The sequence below is a fragment of the Diadema antillarum genome, unplaced genomic scaffold (genome assembly GCF_040938485.1).
Source record: "Diadema antillarum isolate AM-2024a unplaced genomic scaffold, OU_Dant_1.0 scf00000159, whole genome shotgun sequence".
Classification (NCBI taxonomy): Eukaryota; Metazoa; Echinodermata; class Echinoidea; order Diadematoida; family Diadematidae; genus Diadema; species Diadema antillarum.
This window is the reverse complement of record NW_027271048.1, coordinates 126,356-143,832: the sequence shown is the minus strand read 5'-3', so window position 1 is coordinate 143,832 and position 17,477 is coordinate 126,356. Positions and strand designations below refer to the sequence as shown.

Genomic DNA, 17,477 nt, shown 5'->3' with positions numbered 1-17,477 from the left:
AGGGACTTTCATCTGAATAAGATTTTGACCGAGGTTGATTGTACATTTTAAAATGATCTAAATTCACATCAAAAATGTCATCATTAAGCCAAGTTTCAGTTAAACAAATAATATCAGAATTTCTACATAGGAGGTTTGATTGGATATCTTTGAAATGTGCTTTAAGACCTTGAATGTTATGTAGCATTATATTCAGAGTCGCAACAGAAACATCATTATCAAAGCTCTTTTCATCAACAAATGTTGGCATGTTTTCTAAACTTTCTTTAACAGTTGGATTGCAATATATAACTTTGGGATCAAAATCATCAATAGTTAGTCCACGTATTGATGTGACACGGCTCAGAGCAACATATGCTTGTCCGGGCAAAAATATATTTTTCAGAGAAACAACAGCTTTTTCCATTGTCATGCCCTGTACTTTATGTATTGTGCATGCATATGCTAATTTCAAGGGAAATTGTTTCCTCGTATATTTTTTCCCAATTGATTCCTGTTGCATTTCTATTGACTGTGTTCCTACTTTTTCATTGTCAAATTTCACAAGCACACTTGAGGGTCTGGCATTTTCATTTACTCTTACTAAGTCAGTTACAGTGCCAATGCAGCCATTTGATAAACCTTTGGTCACATTCACATTTTTGATCAGCATCACTCTAGAATTTTCAGCAACCCAAAGATATGCTGGCAAAGAAGCTTTAGTACATCTCCGTGGCTTGTCACATGCTTTGTTTTTACCCTTATCGCCAAGTTCAAAATCTTCTGCATCAAGACAGATGATATTTGTGCATTTCTTGTGAAGCATTATTTTATTCCAGTCATTTACTTGTTTGTTTGAAGAATATATATGCAGTGCATCCTCACATTGCTCTCCAGTTTGGCATGATTGAAGAACTGCAAAATCATCACTTGATAATTCATCTTTCTTTTCTTTTACCCTTAATTTGTTCAAAAGAACAGCAAAGTCTGCATCATCCTTTTGTCTCATTATTTCATCCAAGTTAATCATAGAGAAGTTGTCTGTCCATAAAGAACTTTGCAATGTATCTTTATACAAAGGAGTACCTTTTACTGGGGGTAACTGATAAAAATCTCCAACTGCAATAACTGAAACCTTTCCAAATGGAGCATCATCACGCGTCTGCTTTATTTGCCTTAAACGTCCATGTACATACCACAGTAGCTTCTGATCAACCATGGATATTTCATCAATTATTAGTATCTGTAATTGGCCCAGCTGAGTACGTAAATGACTTATCTTTTCTTCTCCAAGGGGTTGATAAGGTAATGAAGCAGAAATGGGTATGGACAGTGCATTATGAATAGTACTACCATCAATATTGTAGGCTGCAATTCCAGTTGGAGCTACTTTCATAATTGAAAGATCATCTGGATTATGCATCATTTTACCTAGAATTCTTGTCCCTTCATTACATATGCATTTCACCAGATGACTTTTTCCTGTTCCAGCACCACCTGTCACAAATATCTGAAACGGTGTGGCTTCTTTTCCATTAACTCTGTCAAGACACCATTGTCGTATTTTGTAGAACACTTTTTGCTGCTTGCTGTTTAAAGTTCTTAATAAGACATTACTGTCTTCTCTCGAAATGCTACATGATCGAAATTCTATGCCATATGACTCTTTCTCCTGAGATTTAGATTCAAGATCTGGGATTCTAAACTCATTGTCAGCATCTTCAACTTCTACATGGATTTTAGCTGTTTCATGTCTTTCAACTTCTGTTTCTGGACAGAGTAATCCCCATGCATCTTCTTGTGCACCAAATTTCTCAAGATATTCTTGTGCCTGATCAATTGTATCAGCGTTTTTTTCATACTGCCTGAGATTTTCATTGGCAATACTTTTGACACTTTCCAAATTCTTATTAAACATTCGAACAGATCCATTTTGATAAAATTCCTCATATGTCAAAAATTGGTCAGGTTTTAACTGTTTATCAGTACGATATGGCAAAAATAGTTGCAATATACTCTGATAATATTTTTCTGGGGTTACAGTCGGTGAAAAACGAGGGTATCTCACTACAGCATCATTGGTTCTTGTTCTTTTTTGTATATAGCCCAGCTGATCTCTCAATTTAAACACACTCTGTTTCTGTTTCTTACCCTTTATATCAGATTCACTGAGTAGTCTATACTTTGAACAAAATGTGGCTAAACACATATTTTCAAATTCAAAACCATCAGGTCGGGCTTTATATTTATCAATTCTGCTTGGCATCCATGGGCTCCTATCATCATCGTCTCGTCTGCTTTGAATAACACTCAGTGGTAGACTCATTCTCACAGGGTTTGGTCCAACAGGTATAAACTCTACTTTTCTTGAGCACTCTTTCAATCTCAGGCCACAAACACGATACACACTTTCTTGTGCTGAAACTTCACGGTTTTGCATATACACATGTCCTATTTCTTTCATACTCTTTCGAGCATCTTCATTGCCCTCTCTCATTTCACTTTCAGCATTTTTCAAGAGCAAACTCATTTCTCTTTCTGCTTTTGACATGTATGACACAACATAAACAATGCAGGCATACTCATTTGTTATATACTGCAAATCCATATTGGCATTCCAAGCTCTGAGTAAGAATGAATTATATTGATTAACCCATATATCTTTTGGATCTCTTTTCATGACTACATCTTCTTTTGTAGCTACAGCATTATAGGCATCTTCAAATTCCTTTTGAGACATCCCAAGAGCTTCAAAGAGCTGCCTAGCATTATCATATTTGCCTTCCACACATGATGAATTCTTTACTGCAGACAGAACATCTTGAGCCTCATCTGTAACTTCTGGATTATCATCAGGCTTCACAACAAATGTTTTCTCAGAAGGTGGTCTTGGAAAATTAAATCTACAGGAGGTTCCCTTTTTCTTGCATGATTTTGAATGTTTCTTTGAGTGAAGCTGAACATTCTTCACTATTTCATACAGTTCTTCATCTTCATCCTCACATGGAATGTTGCATGAAATATACTTATCAATAAAATCTATGACAGTTTCATCTTTCTCGACACCCAAATTAGGTGCATTTTCAACCCAGAATAAACAGTGTGTATGTGGAGATCCTCTCTGTTGAAATTCAATCCTGTAAAAATAGTCAATTATCTTGCCAATAGGTTCTGCCTCAGAAAGAATCACTCTGTTCAAAAATGCATGAAAGCGTTTATCAAACATACGAGCTACTGTCACTGGATTTGATTTTAATAAATTACACTTATCTGTCCAATCCAGATCACTTGCTTTTCTCCCATCACCTTGTTGATTTAGCAATGTGTTAATAACTTCAGGCCATCTCATTTCAGCTGATGAAAATGATGCAAACCATGTAGGCTTTCCAAGTTGTCTAACCATTGCTAATACATCTTTCTGTGTAGATTGCCAGTATGGAGGTGTTCCTCGTATTTGTTTCAGAAATTTATATCCTTTATTCGAATCCAGTATCTCATGAAGTTTTCTTGCATCCTTTAGATCTGAACATCGCATCAATGTGGAATTATCTATTTTCTCTGAGCTTTTTCTGACAGCTATAGAAACACTAGAAAGTATTTGTTGCAGTTCATAAATACACTGAGCATAGAAAATATATTCTGTATTTTTTGCAAATCTGTTGTCTACATGCATCAAACGATTATGCAAATAACGACCAAGTGTTACTTTAATGTACCTGGTATCATGAAATGTTGGCTGGCCTGTTGGAAACAGAGCAGGAAAACATTTTGCCTCATTACTCTCATCCATCAATAGTGACACAGGACTATTCTTTTCACAAGGAGCACAGCATATAATATCATCAAAAAACTGATCAAGCACTTCTTGTCTCATATCGACCTTCTGCAAACATGTGCCCAACTGAATGCCTTGTAATCGTCCATCTTGATCATCCTCTATATCATCATCATCATCATTAGTTTCACTTAAATCAAATAGTTTACCACAAGCTGTTTTACTATTTTTGTCTGATAAATCAGAGTCCCATTCGCTATCAATAGCAATATCAGAATACCACTTATTATTCTTTTTCAAATATTCCAATGCAGCTAGGACATTGTTTTTCTTGACAAACTGATATTCATAATGTCCTTTATATGACAGTTTCCTCTTTAGCTTTACGCGAATTAATTGATCATCAGTCTCCGGTCGAGGTAATATCTTTACAGTTTCATTTGTGCGTGAAGGTACACAAACTGTTGGGCCATGCACTCCATATTGTCCTCCTTTAGGCAAATTCAAAACTTTCATAAATGGAATGTTTAGTGCAATCAAATGTGTTTCCAACTGATTCAGATTTCCAAGTTCCGCAGGAATAGCACGTAATTCTAAATTATTTCTGCTAGCTTCAGCAGGCATATTACCAGCTAATAATTTCCTGTGGCAAGTGTAACAAACCCATAAAAAATTTCTTGATGACTTTACTATTTGACAGTCAATATCACAGTCATCGCTGCATGTATGTAAATACTCCTCCTTTAAGCACCTCAAATCGTTATATTTTGCTTTTGTACACTTCAATACTTGATTCTTGAATAATAATTTCAAACATACGCAACATACATATTCAGGGCCGTGTGAAACAATTTCCCTAAATTTTTTCAAAACATGGTCACAATTTCTCATATTCATTTTTTCTTGTTTTTTTCGTTTCATGTTTCTCATTGCAACCTGCTGTCTGTACAAAAAATTTGTCTTGTACTTAATGTTTGAAACTTTCCTCATAATTTTCTTACGCCTCTCTCTGAATAAAGCATTGTTTTGATATCTAGCTTTCCTCATTTTCTTAAGCCTTTCTCTATGTAGAACATTGCACCCATAGTTTACTTTCCTCATTGTCTTCAGCCTTTTTCTGAATGAAGCACTGTTTTGATATTTGGCTTTCATCTTTGTTCTCATCCTTTTCTTAATTTTTTCTCGAAATGAAGCATCATTTTGGTATCTAGCTTTCATCTTTGTCCTCATCATTTTCTTGATTTTTTCTCTTAATAAAGCATTGCGTTGATATCTAGCTCTCATCTTTCTGCTCATTGCTCTCTTGACATTTTCTCTGTAAGTAGGATCGAACAAGTACCTGTTTCTTTGTCTCTCCTTAATTTCTCTTCTCTTTTCGAACCGGTAAGGTTCATCTGTTTGATATTTTACTTTCTTTGCAGCTGCATTTTTTAGTTTGCGGAATAGAAAAGGCTGAACATCTGATAAACATTCTATTTCTAACTGTCTTTGCTCATTTTTTTTCTTTTCTCTCTGTGCTCTCATTCGATCTCTATTTTTTCGTCTGGTAATATTTGCATTACTTTTTTTTCTTTGTTTTTTCCTTTTTGTAGTTTGCCTTGTAGTTTCAACTTCTTCAGATTCTTCAGTATCCCTACTCATTTTAACAGCACGTTCAATGTCATCCTCTAAAACTTCATTGTTCAATACATTTATTTGACAATCACCGACTTGTTTCGTAACTTTTCTCTCAGTTGTGAGTCTTCTCTTTCTTGTCACAGGCGTTTCCATAGCGGTAATGTTTTGTGGTCTTGACAAGTTTTGGCATGAACTTAATGTTTGGATCCTTGGACATACAGACTCTACAACATCGTAATGATTGCCATTTGTGTGTTGCAAGTAAACACCTCTTTGTGATGTAACAATTCCAAACTGAAGTTTGCTTGCACCAAATAATTTCCATTTTGAACAGTTTTCTTCATATGTATAAATATCAGTATCTAGTAGATTTGATAAGGCCATTATTTCCAATTCTGTAGCCCATGTGCCATTGTTGAATACTCTTTCCTTTGCAATGTATTTTACAACATCTGTGTATCCTGATTTTAAAAGGCTTACATAATCTTGCTTGTTTTGTAAAATATGCATAACTGTTGCTTTTCGAACATCACGGTGTGAATCTTCCTTGCCACATGTGACATATGACATAGCTCTGTAAAAGCAATTTCCATCACCACTAATTTTATAGATAGTTAATGGTTGTGACAGGACAGTAATATTACCATTTTCCACCATATCTTTTGGCACATCATTACTGCTACATTTGTCATTAACCTTTATGCCTAATTTGCAACAAAACTTCTCTCTGTCAAATTTATTCACAGGTGTGTACATGAGATTAATCTTTTTAATTTCTCCCACTTGCTTCACCTCGGATGCATCAACATCGACTACTGTCTGTTGACATGTGTTTTGTAATGGAATTTGTGTCTCTTGCAAGTTTGACACCATTATTTGTTTGGACATCATTTTCTTCACTCTAACACTGCCTTTCTTCAATGTCAAGTTTTCGGTAGCCTTAGATGATTCATGATGACTTTCTTTTTTACTTTCCACATTTGCATCTGAATTCACATGAAACACACTTAATTTTTCATCCAAAGTACTAGACTGAACAGCAGTTACACTTTCAACTACATCAAAATGATTGCTTCCAGTGAACACAATATATATGCCTCTTTCAGTTGTTACCTTGTTATAGTACCCCGGTTTCCTTGCAGACAAAATTTGCCAATTTTTTGTACGATCATCATACACATATATATCACAATCTAGCATATGTGCCATTGAACTAATATCAGTGTGACCAGCCCATGTTCCTAAATCCATCAATTTCTCTTGAAGTACAAAGTCCCTGACATTCTGATATTTCACTGTGTTAATTAAATTTTTAAATAAATCACCCGTTTCCAGTAAATGTGCCACATTGGATTTCCTGAGCATGAAATGGTTTCCTTCACTGCCAGTAACTACATGAGAAATACTTCTGTAAAAGCAGTTGCCATCACCCATAACTCTCTTGATATTTACAGGTTTCCTCATACACAAATTTTCATTTGTATCTTCCACTGGTTCACTGGCTGCGCCACAGTAATTGACATTTAATCTATTGCACAAACACTGCTTGTCTACATATGTAATTGGTGCAAATTTGAAGTTTCTATCTCTTCTTTGTGTTGTCTTTTCAAGTGAAACAAATTCAACTTCATTCTCACTTCCATAGTCATCACTGCTTACATTAACTCTGGTTTCCTTTATTGTTACATTTTGAGTCTCATCACTATAACTCAGATTTCTTTCAATATGATGACAATGTTGCGAATAGTCGCTGTTTTGATCATTTATATTCCCACACGCAGTATTTAGGGTCTTTGATCTCTTAGAGCCACTAGTTGTCAATACATTTTTCTTAGAATTGAATTCTACTGCCAGACCGGTTAATTCAAACTGAGTAGTACGTAAATCACATGCCATAGATTTTGCCAAATTCAAACAGTGTACCTGTATACCTTGCCATGATGAAATGCTAAGCAAGACACTGCATCCATCTTGTACCAAGTATCCATCATGACTTCTGGAATGAGAATCAAACACATAATAACCACTGTGATGCCTAATGATTGCAAATGTACTCTCAGCAAAATTCATAAGACATGCATCATATCGGCACAGTTCTTGTTCTAATGCTTGACTCAATGGCAAAGCACCAAAATTTGACAAATTGTTTTGATCTCCTTCCAACACTCCATATTTCGATTCACCATAGGTTATTTGAAATTTTTCATCCAGAATATGAAGTTCCTTCGGTAATTCATCTATCATTACAAGCTCTTCATTCAGTTGTGAATCCTTCTTTATGTAATAATACAACTCATTCCCAAGTGTCAGAATCTGATCAAGATCACGAGGTCTCATTTCGATTCCATTCTTTGTTTGAATGTAGAGAACTGCCACAATAGAATTACATGCACATTGTTTGCCAGCAGTATAACCAAATCGTTGATCACCTTGATTAAAATTTCCTTGTGCGATTGTTTTAGTCAGAGGATATGATTGCCTTCTATCATATTCTGAATCTGAAAGAGAAACAGGCTTACAGACACGTTCTTCAGTCTCTAAATCATTTGCAGCTGGTTCACCATCTAATATAAGTACAGACGATTCTTGAACATCATATGAATTATGGTGGTCAACACTATTTGCAGAACCAGCATTCATTACTATGCAATCAGATGGATTAATAGTTTTTTCACGTTCAGGCAGGAATATTGATTCATTACAAACTTGAACACACATGTTTTGCATACCTGAAACAGGTTTGTGACACGGAGAGTGAACATTTACATTTGTAGTAGAATTCACAGAGAACAATTCATTCACTGATATTTGACTGTCACCTTCAACATCTTTTGTTTCGCTGTAACATGGGTTTAGTTCATGCATATCGTGGATTCTGTCACACTTCACTTTGGACATATCATTCGAGCCTGTGTTGTCTCTATTTGTGGAATTACTGTCCTCACGGTCAGATATTTCATTCTTACACAACTTTTCATTCTTTGCTGCATGTTCTCCTTCAAAAATGTCATGTTTCACCTTTTCATTGTTACGCACCTGTGAGTCAGCATTTTTAACCACTGGCACACTTTGTTTGTTGCGGATCTTCGTGAAACGACCTTTCTTTCTTGGTTGCCGTGCATTTCCACCTCCATAGAGCCTGTTTACATTCCAAACTTCTTTTTCAATGTCTGTGGAAAGGACAGAGACACATGTAGCCTGATCACCACTCAGTACGAAACATCCATTAGTCATATTCGGAGTGCTTTTAGCCACATCAGCCCAACTTCTCTGTGTTTTTGCATAGATTTGCTCAGAGTATTTTGCCATAACATGAGGTGACTGAACACACTTTGAATATACATTCAATACAGATTCAGTATACACCTGCAGACTATCATTTCGTTCTGTGTCCAAGTTTCGATTCATATTTCGCTTCACGAGTTCACCATGTTCTTCTTGCCTTGTTTCTACTTTTGATTTTTTGCCTTTGCTGGTCTTGGCTCTTCTCTGTTTTTCAAGATAGTAGCCTTTCATTGCTTTGCCAATGTAGGTCACGCCAGGTTGGAGAATCACACCATTTACTGATCTCACTGTGCTCTTGTTATTGGTCTTGGTCTTAGGATTGTTAGTCATTGTTTGGGATGTTGTCAGTTTGGCCTTCTCAATCACTTTTGTCTTCCTTGATTTCACAGTTGTCCAACCATCATCAACTGCAGTTTCTAATGGTTCAAATTGCCTCCTAGTGAGATTTGAGATGAATGTCGGATCTGATTCATCTCTGTCACAATTTGCTCTTTCCTCCACACACACATTTGTCATTTCTAGAACACCACGTTTGTTCTTTCTTCTCACATACCTCTTTTTCAGTCTCATCTTCGTTGGTTTCTTTCTCTGGTTGCTCTTGCGTGATGTAAGTGAAACATCAACATGAAAATCTTCATCACCAAGGTCTTCGAGAAGTTCGTATCTATTGAAATGACAAGGAATGCCAATTTTGTCAAAGATGCGATGGGCAATATTATTGCTTCCACATGCTGAACATATCCAAATCAACCATGCATCACACATTCTAGCCTCATGAGAAATAGTTCCTGTACACATCACATGAAACTGCTTGCCACAATCCTCACATGGTACTCTGCTTTCATTTTCATTGATCACACTGCAACATGCATCACATTCACTGACCTCTACATTTCTCATCAAGTCACAACTATGGAGGATATCTAGGATATCACCAATAACAATCTTGAATTCACTTGCTTCCATTGTCAAACTACAGGGCTTTCGAATCTTTGAAAGTATAATGGTACCTATTACTAAATAAATGTATATCAATCAACTGTCAATCAACACAGTTATATTCCTTGAATCACTATACTTTTATGAATCACACCTACTCCACTAGTACTGCGATTGGTAACAAAATTGTCGGATTGAATAGCTTTGAAAGTTGCACTAATACATGTGTACAGTACATGTACTATATTTCACTGCAATACAAATTCCAGCAGTAAGCTGCAACACCGATCCATATGTTTCTACCAACAGGTGGGGATATTTCTACAATGTTTGCTTGTTTCTAGCAACAGGTGGCACTCTTTGTCTGTTACGTGCTTCAATTCCTACTTTATAGAAAAGCTATGCCAATTTCCTTTTACGATATCTGCCAACAGAAAATTTCAGCTTCAATTCTCTAACATTTGATTTGACTAAATTATGCCTTTATCTCGAGATTATGCTCTTTGTAAAAAAGGTTACAATTTTACCAATTATGCTTTTGCCTTAACTGCACAATAATCGGTCTCCCTTATATGTTTTTCTCTTAGGGCAGGGTCTTTCGCAACAAAAATTTCAATTTCACCAATTATTCTTTGTCTTCACTGACAATTAAAGAAACAGTAATGTTTCTGTTTTGAGATGACTCCTTTTGCAATAAAGGTATGTCTTTTACTAATTGTGCTTTTGTTTTCACAGCCCAATATTTATAAATAGCCCTTTAAGGTGCAATATTAACGTCTCTCCCTTCATTTACTATGACTAAAATGCTTTTATCTGAAGATGGCGCTCTTCAATTATTCTTTTATCCTATTAACAATTAACGAAAATTCAAGACTCAAGATACCAAAAAATATTTTTACATAAAATTTTTAGTATACTTCTCGCCTCACCTCATAAATTGTTTCTCACACTTTTAACAATTCCTTCAAAATTTCAACTCCTAGCTATTAGCTCTTGCCAACTGTAGTTGATTTATTTGCAGCAACTTTCAATGCAGAATATATCAAATATCAAATAATCCTTGAAGGTGCAAATTTTGTCTACCCCAATTAGTTTACAACACTATAATGCTTTCGTCTTATGACGGCACTCTTTAATAATCTTTCAGTGTAATCTGGACTCTTAAACACCTTTTCTCAAATTAACTGTTTCTATTTTCAAGTTTCCAGCAAACTTCTCGCCTTCTCTAGGACAATTCTCTTTCCAGTTTTTAACTATCCTTTTAAAGAATGCACTCTTTCATTCAAACACTCTTTAAAACTCTGTTATTCTGCTTAATTTTTTTACTCCTTTTTCGTCAACTCTCACTCTTCCTCTCTTTGATTTCACTCTTTTTCTCTTTGACTCTAACCCTTTCTGCCTCTGATTCTGAAACTTTCTCTCCTTCTGATACTGTCTTATTCTCATGCACTCAGAAGTTCTCTGTTCTCAGCTTTCTTCAAGTTCAAGTTAAGGTATTTCAGGTAAAGTTCAAGTTAAGGTATTTCAGGTAAAGTTCAGGTATTTCAGGTATATTTCAGATATTTCAGGGATGAGTTCGTGAATTCCAGGATGAATTTCCAGATGTAATCTCAGTGAATATTCACTGAATATTCAAGGATGAAGGTGAAATGGTATGAGATGAAATGTAGGATGAAGATGATTCAACAAATAACAAACACAAACACAAACGTACTTTCAACAAAGACCAACATAAATCTCCTTCCAAAGCAACCAGTACCTGCAGAAAGAAAAGAAAGGAAAAATACAAACGTTACAACAATACCTGTATAGGCTATACAGTGAACTCTCTACAATTATCACTGATACGACGAAGTTCACTATAACAAGGTAATTTTTTTGTGGTCCTAGATTGTAATTTCAATTTGTATTGTATTATTTTTGTAACCCTGATATAACAAGGTTTTCATTATAACAAGCACATTTTTTTCTGGTCCTGAGGACCTTGTGTTAGGGACAGACCACTAATAATGTGAGGTACACACATTCTGAAAAATACATACCGGTACTTGAGAGGAATATGAGGCACAACACCCCAAATTTTTTTTATACAAATCTTTGTAAAATTATTTTACTGTTCCTGCAATCTAAACAATTCTTATAACAAAGGAAAAACCATCTTTTAAACTTATAATCTTGCTTAAAAAACACATTTTTTCACTGTGCACACATCTGCACAGGGAAAACCCTATTGTTATAAACACGGTCAGCATAACTCAGTGAAATTAGGTCAAAGTCAAGCTTGTGATGTGTAATTGTGGGACTACATATTGGAAAAATAAATGACTTCTCTTCAGTTACATTTCATGATTAAACAGGAATGATACTTCTGTATGACAAAACAAGGTCCAGGCTAAGTAACGTTATATTTTCTTCCCCTGCATGCCCCCTATAAAAAAAGGTGAAATGAAAGGGTTTGTTTGTTGTTGGTGGTGCTTAAAGGCGCATCATTCAATATTGAATATTTACGGGACAGGAAAGGGGGACAGGGAATATTTACGGGACAGGAAAGGGGGACAGGAATCACCGCTATATAGCACTGTAAAATACGCCCTCTACTGGTCGTGGTGTTTAGCTACGCATTAAAGTATGGCGCCCGCATCTCGCCCAGATTTTGGCAGAAGCAAATCACCAGAGTAACGCTAAGCCCTCTTAGTCAACGTCAACTCTTAAAGTAGGTTCTTTGGAACTTAGCCTTCCTAGTAATTACATAGCAAATCATGATATGGCTCACACCTTGTCCATTCAGGAAAACGCGGTCTAACGTTAAAAACTTCGCAACTTCCTTCCTGATACTCCTGACATTTAAACGTACGGTCTACGCACTACAACAGCTTCGTACACGTATAGGGCCTGAGCTGTGGTGATACGATGGGCATGTCCCCCAGACACTACTGAACACATAAGAGTGATACTACTGATAGACCCTAACGTTTATTATAGTCACTAACACTAACAGCACCACGACTACACACATGAAATTTTGTTCTAAAAACCCAAACATCTGTGTTTTAGGCATGCCTGCGTTTACAGACTAATACCCACCTGGTACTCGAACTCCAAACTAATCAAAACCGTCAGTCTCACGCAAAGGTCTTCAGAAGTCGTATTTGTGAGCCTGTCGCTGCGCTGCCACGCCAATGCAGTAGGTTACGAATTGACAAACACGTACACCACCTCCGTATTGTATATGTGGGTAAGGTTACTACGCATAAAGCATGGAGCTACTAACAGAGTAGAGCCATGGTATAAGCGTACGAGCACGCGTGCGCTTCTATACTCTTTGGTACGTACGTACACTCCACGCAGGCATGCACTGTGTGGATCACGGAGGGAGCACTGCGAGAGACGCCGATACTACCATGGAAAAGCCCGTCGCACACGCCCGAGAATTCGTGGGTGTTTCATAAAGCTGTTCGTAAAGTCACCAAACAACTTTCGACCGACTGGTGATCAGTTCTTGTGCTGAATTATTGAAATTCTAATAACTATAGCAATCGAAAAGTGATCACCAGTCGCTCGTAAGTTGTTCGTAACTTGATATACGAACAGCTTTATGAAACAATTTACGCACAACTTTGTCTTCACATACTAGCAGGGGCGTCACCAGCTTTTTTTTTCAAGGGGGGTGCGTTTTTGACACTAAATGTTTACGAGATTTTTTTTGGACAGACATTTTGGAATATAGGAAGCTCTCAATCCCTAGACTTTTACTGTTTTTTTGAGGGAAACCAAGCGGGGAAAGGGTTTAGGGTATACCCCCTATAAAATGGATTATGGAATGACGGTGTGAAAACGACAAATTACTGGCAGCGATATCAGGAGAATGGCATGACGACTACATGCGAGCGAGGGGAGCGAGCGAGCTTGAAAAAATTTTGACATTTTACAGTCCAAAAACTGCCGTTTTGTAGCCATATTTTTTTTTTGCTTTGTAAATTAAGGGGGGCGCACCGGGCGCAACTTGCTGGCAATTTACTGGCAGCAAACATCAGGTTAAACTGCATAGTAATTAAATGCGAGCGAGCAAAAGAGAGCGAGTTTTGGAAATTTTTTGACATTTTTACAGTCCCAAAAACTGCCATTTTGGAGCCATATTTTTTTTCGCTTTGGAAGTAAAGGAGGCGTGGGGGGGGGGGGGCGCAACGGGTTGCAACTGCCGGTAATTTACTGGTAGCAAACATCAGGAGAATTGGCATAACAATTAAATTGCGACCGAGGGGAGCGAGGCGAGCTTGAAAATTTTTGGACATTACAGTCCAAAAAAACTGCCGTTTTGTAGCCATATCTATTTGCTTTGGAAATTAAGGGGGGGCGCACCGGGCGCAACTGCTGGCAATTACTGGCAGGCAACATCAGGTGAATGGCATAGCAATTAAATGCGAGCGAGCGAAGAGAGCGAGCTTGAAAATTTTTGACATTTTACAGTCCAAAAACTGCCGTTTGGAGCCATATTTCTTCGCTTTGGAAATAAAGGAGGGGTGGGGGCGCAACGGGGCGCAACTGTCGGTAATTACTGGCAGCAACATCAGGAGAATTGCATAACAATTAAATGCGAGCGAGCGAGCGAGCGAGCTTGAAAATTTTGACATTTTACAGTCCAAAAACTGCCATTTGTAGCCATATTTTTTTTTTTGCTTTGGAAATTAAGGGGGGGGGGCGCACCGGGCGCAACTGCTGGCAATTTTACTGGCAGCAACATCAGGTGAATGGCATAACAATTAAATGCGAGCGAGCGAAGAGAGCGAGCTTGAAAATTTTGACATTTTACAATCTAAAAACTGCCTTTTGGAGCCATATTTTTTCGCTTTGGAAATAAAGGAGGGGGGGGGGGGCGCACCGGGCGCAACTGCCGGCAATTGCTGGCAGCAACATCAGGAGAATTGCGTAACAATTAAATGCGAGCGAGCGAGCGAGCGAGCTTGAAATTGTTGACATTTTACAGTAAAAAACAAACAAACTGCCGTTTGTAGCTATATTTCTTCGCTTTAGAATTTAAGGGGGCGCATCGGGCGCAATTGCTGGCAAATACTGGCAGCAATATCAAGAGAGCATAATGATTACATTCGAGCGAGCGGAATGAGCGAGCTTGAAAATTTTGCATTTTACAGTCCAAAAACTGCCGTTCTTAGCCATATTTTTCGCTTTGGAAATTAAGGGGGGAGGCGCAACGGGCGCAACTGCAGGCAAGTACTGGCAGCAACATCAGAAGAATGGCATAAACATTAAATGCGAGCGAGCGAAGAGAGCGAGCTTGAAAATTTTACATTTTACAGTCTAAAAACTGCCGTTCTTAGCCATATTTTTTCGCTTTGGAAATTAAGGGGGGGGGCGCACCGGGCGCAACTGCAGGCAATTACTGGCAGCAACATCAGAAGAATGGCATAAAGATTAAATGCGAGCGAACGGAGCGAGCGAGCTTGAAAATTTTGACATTTTACATTCCCCAAACTGCCATTTGTAGCTATATTTTTTCGCTTTGGAAATTAAGGGGGGGCGCACCAGGCGCAACTGCCGGCAATTACTGGCAGCAACATCAGAAGAATGGCATAAAGATTGAATGCGAGTGAGTGAAGAGAGCGAGCTTGAAAATTTTACATTTTACAGTCTAAAAACTGCCGTTCTTAGCCATATTTTTTCGCTTTGGAAATTAAGGGGGGGGCGCACCGGGCGCAACTGCAGGCAATTACTGGCAGCAACATCAGAAGAATGGCATACAGATTAAATGCGAGCGAACGGAGCGAGCGAGCTTGAAAATTTTGACATTTTACAGTCCCCAAACTGCCGTTTGTAGCTTCAAGTATATTTTTTCGCTTTGGAAATTAAGGGGGGCGCACCAGGCGCAACTGCCGGCAATTACTGGCAGCAACTCCAGGAGAATGGCATTACGACTAAATGCAAGCGAGAGGAGCGAGCAAGCTTGAAAATTTGACATTATTTACTGTCCACAAACTGCCGTTTGCAGCTATTTTTTTTTTCGCTTTGAAAATTAAAGGGGGGGGGACGCCCGGTGCGCCCCACCCCCTGGATCCGCCACTGGTAGTCAAGGGTGTGGGTTTATGTTCATGACTGGGGGAGGTATGACCAGCGAGGTGGCGTCGAAGTGACCAAGCGTTGAAAGGACGTCCAAAATCTGCACTTTAGAGCATCCCCTAAACTAATTGTGCGTGTTTGTTTGTGTGTGTGTATATTATATACATGGAAAAGTTAGGAATTAACCCAGGTCAAGTCTTTTTATTGGCAATGCAAGACATTTATATATATATATATATATATATATATATATATATATATATATATATATATAGACTAGTATGTAAAGCAACACTGCAAAATCAATGATCTAGCTTTGATATAACGAAGCGTAACGTACAAAAGGTGTACATTCTACATCACATTGCGCAACATTGTAGCAGGGAGTGAAGCCCCTGATTGTAGCGACTCTTCGTTCGGATGTACTGAGTACACTGCGCACATCCTGCTTATATGCAGAATGCCAACCAGGAATCACAATCTTTGTCGGGTCCGGGCTTTTTGAACAATGTTTCACACTATATACCTATTTAATTATGGTTAAAAGAAATCATAGAAAGATATCTTATTTCTGGATCACCCTTTCATTCAAAAGCAGTTTACTAACACTTGAACTACTATTTCGGGAAATCCTTTTTTTTTAACCAGCGCATTGGGAGGGGCCGCACCCCCCCCCCCCTCTCCGTAGTTACGCCATTGCTTTTGGGTGAAATAATTGGACAGATTTCTTGAATTCTAACAAAAAAGCAAGAAAATCTTTTCATCGCGGGAATTATGATTATGTGGGGTGGGGCAAATGGTGCGCTTGCCTTCCAATATTTTCATGGGGGCAACATTTTTGTTTTCTTTCAAAAGCAAGAAAATCTTCTCATTTCGGGAATTATTGATTACGGGGGGGGGGGGGCAATTAATATGCTTGCCCCTCCATTTCTTTTTATTTTTTTTTATGAGGCTAAGGCTCGCTCTTGGGCTGGCAATATGGATTGGTCAGAAATAACGTACATAGACCCTACATACTTGTAAGTAGCACACGTACATGCAAACGTGTATAAGTGCTCCGTATCGTACGGATGTACAGTATGGTCGATAAATAGTAAATACTGTAGAATACTAATAGATAAGTATAAAATCAGTGCTGCCAGAACCAGGGGTGCGAATTGTTTTGTGTGTGTGTGTGTGTGTGTGTGTGTGTGTGTGTGTGTGTGTGTCCCTGGTGCAAAATATAAAAAAAAAGTAGAAAAGAATAATTATTTAGCGTCCGGCGTTGAGGTCGCTCGCAGACTAATTTTTTTTTTATTTTTTTTTTTAAAGGATCTGAAGGGGGGTGCGTTCGCACCCAACGCACCCCCCCTGGTGACGCCCATGTACTAGTAATATTCTCAAAGCTGCGGCGATGAATGGTACATTTCCCCCTTTCATGGGTAGCCGTTGGCCGAAAAATCGGTCTGCATAATTATTTCTTTCTGCAAATTTCTTTGCAGAAACGCATGAAAAACAGCCCCATCACCCCAATATTTTGCATATGTTTAGTTCATGTCACGCACATTATTTCACAAAATAACTACAACTACTTGATCCGGACACCATCTTGGGGTATGTAAATTAGGGACAAAGGTCACAATTTTCTCATCCTGTATCTTGGTGAATACATGTCCTATCTCTCCATATTTCGCACACGCAAAAACCATTTCACAAGAATCATCTCACAAAATAACTGCTTTTTGCACAGATGCCATCTAGCCTGTGCAAAGTGGAGTCAAAGTTCGACATACGTACTACACCAGGTACTTCTTTCTGTATCTTCATGATC

The 17,477-nt window shown here is 38.0% G+C and overlaps 1 long non-coding RNA gene across 1 annotated transcript; it reads right to left on the bottom strand.

Annotated features, from left to right (window-relative positions):
• Positions 1-326: 326 nt before the first annotated feature.
• LOC139722154 (uncharacterized) lies at positions 327-12,699 on the bottom strand. Its single transcript, XR_011710270.1, has 5 exons — positions 12,680-12,699; positions 11,310-11,354; positions 9,210-9,320; positions 8,408-8,541; positions 327-7,367 (listed from the first exon to the last, which is right to left on the bottom strand). It is a non-coding gene; the product is annotated as an uncharacterized lncRNA (long non-coding RNA).
• Positions 12,700-17,477: the final 4,778 nt, after the last annotated feature.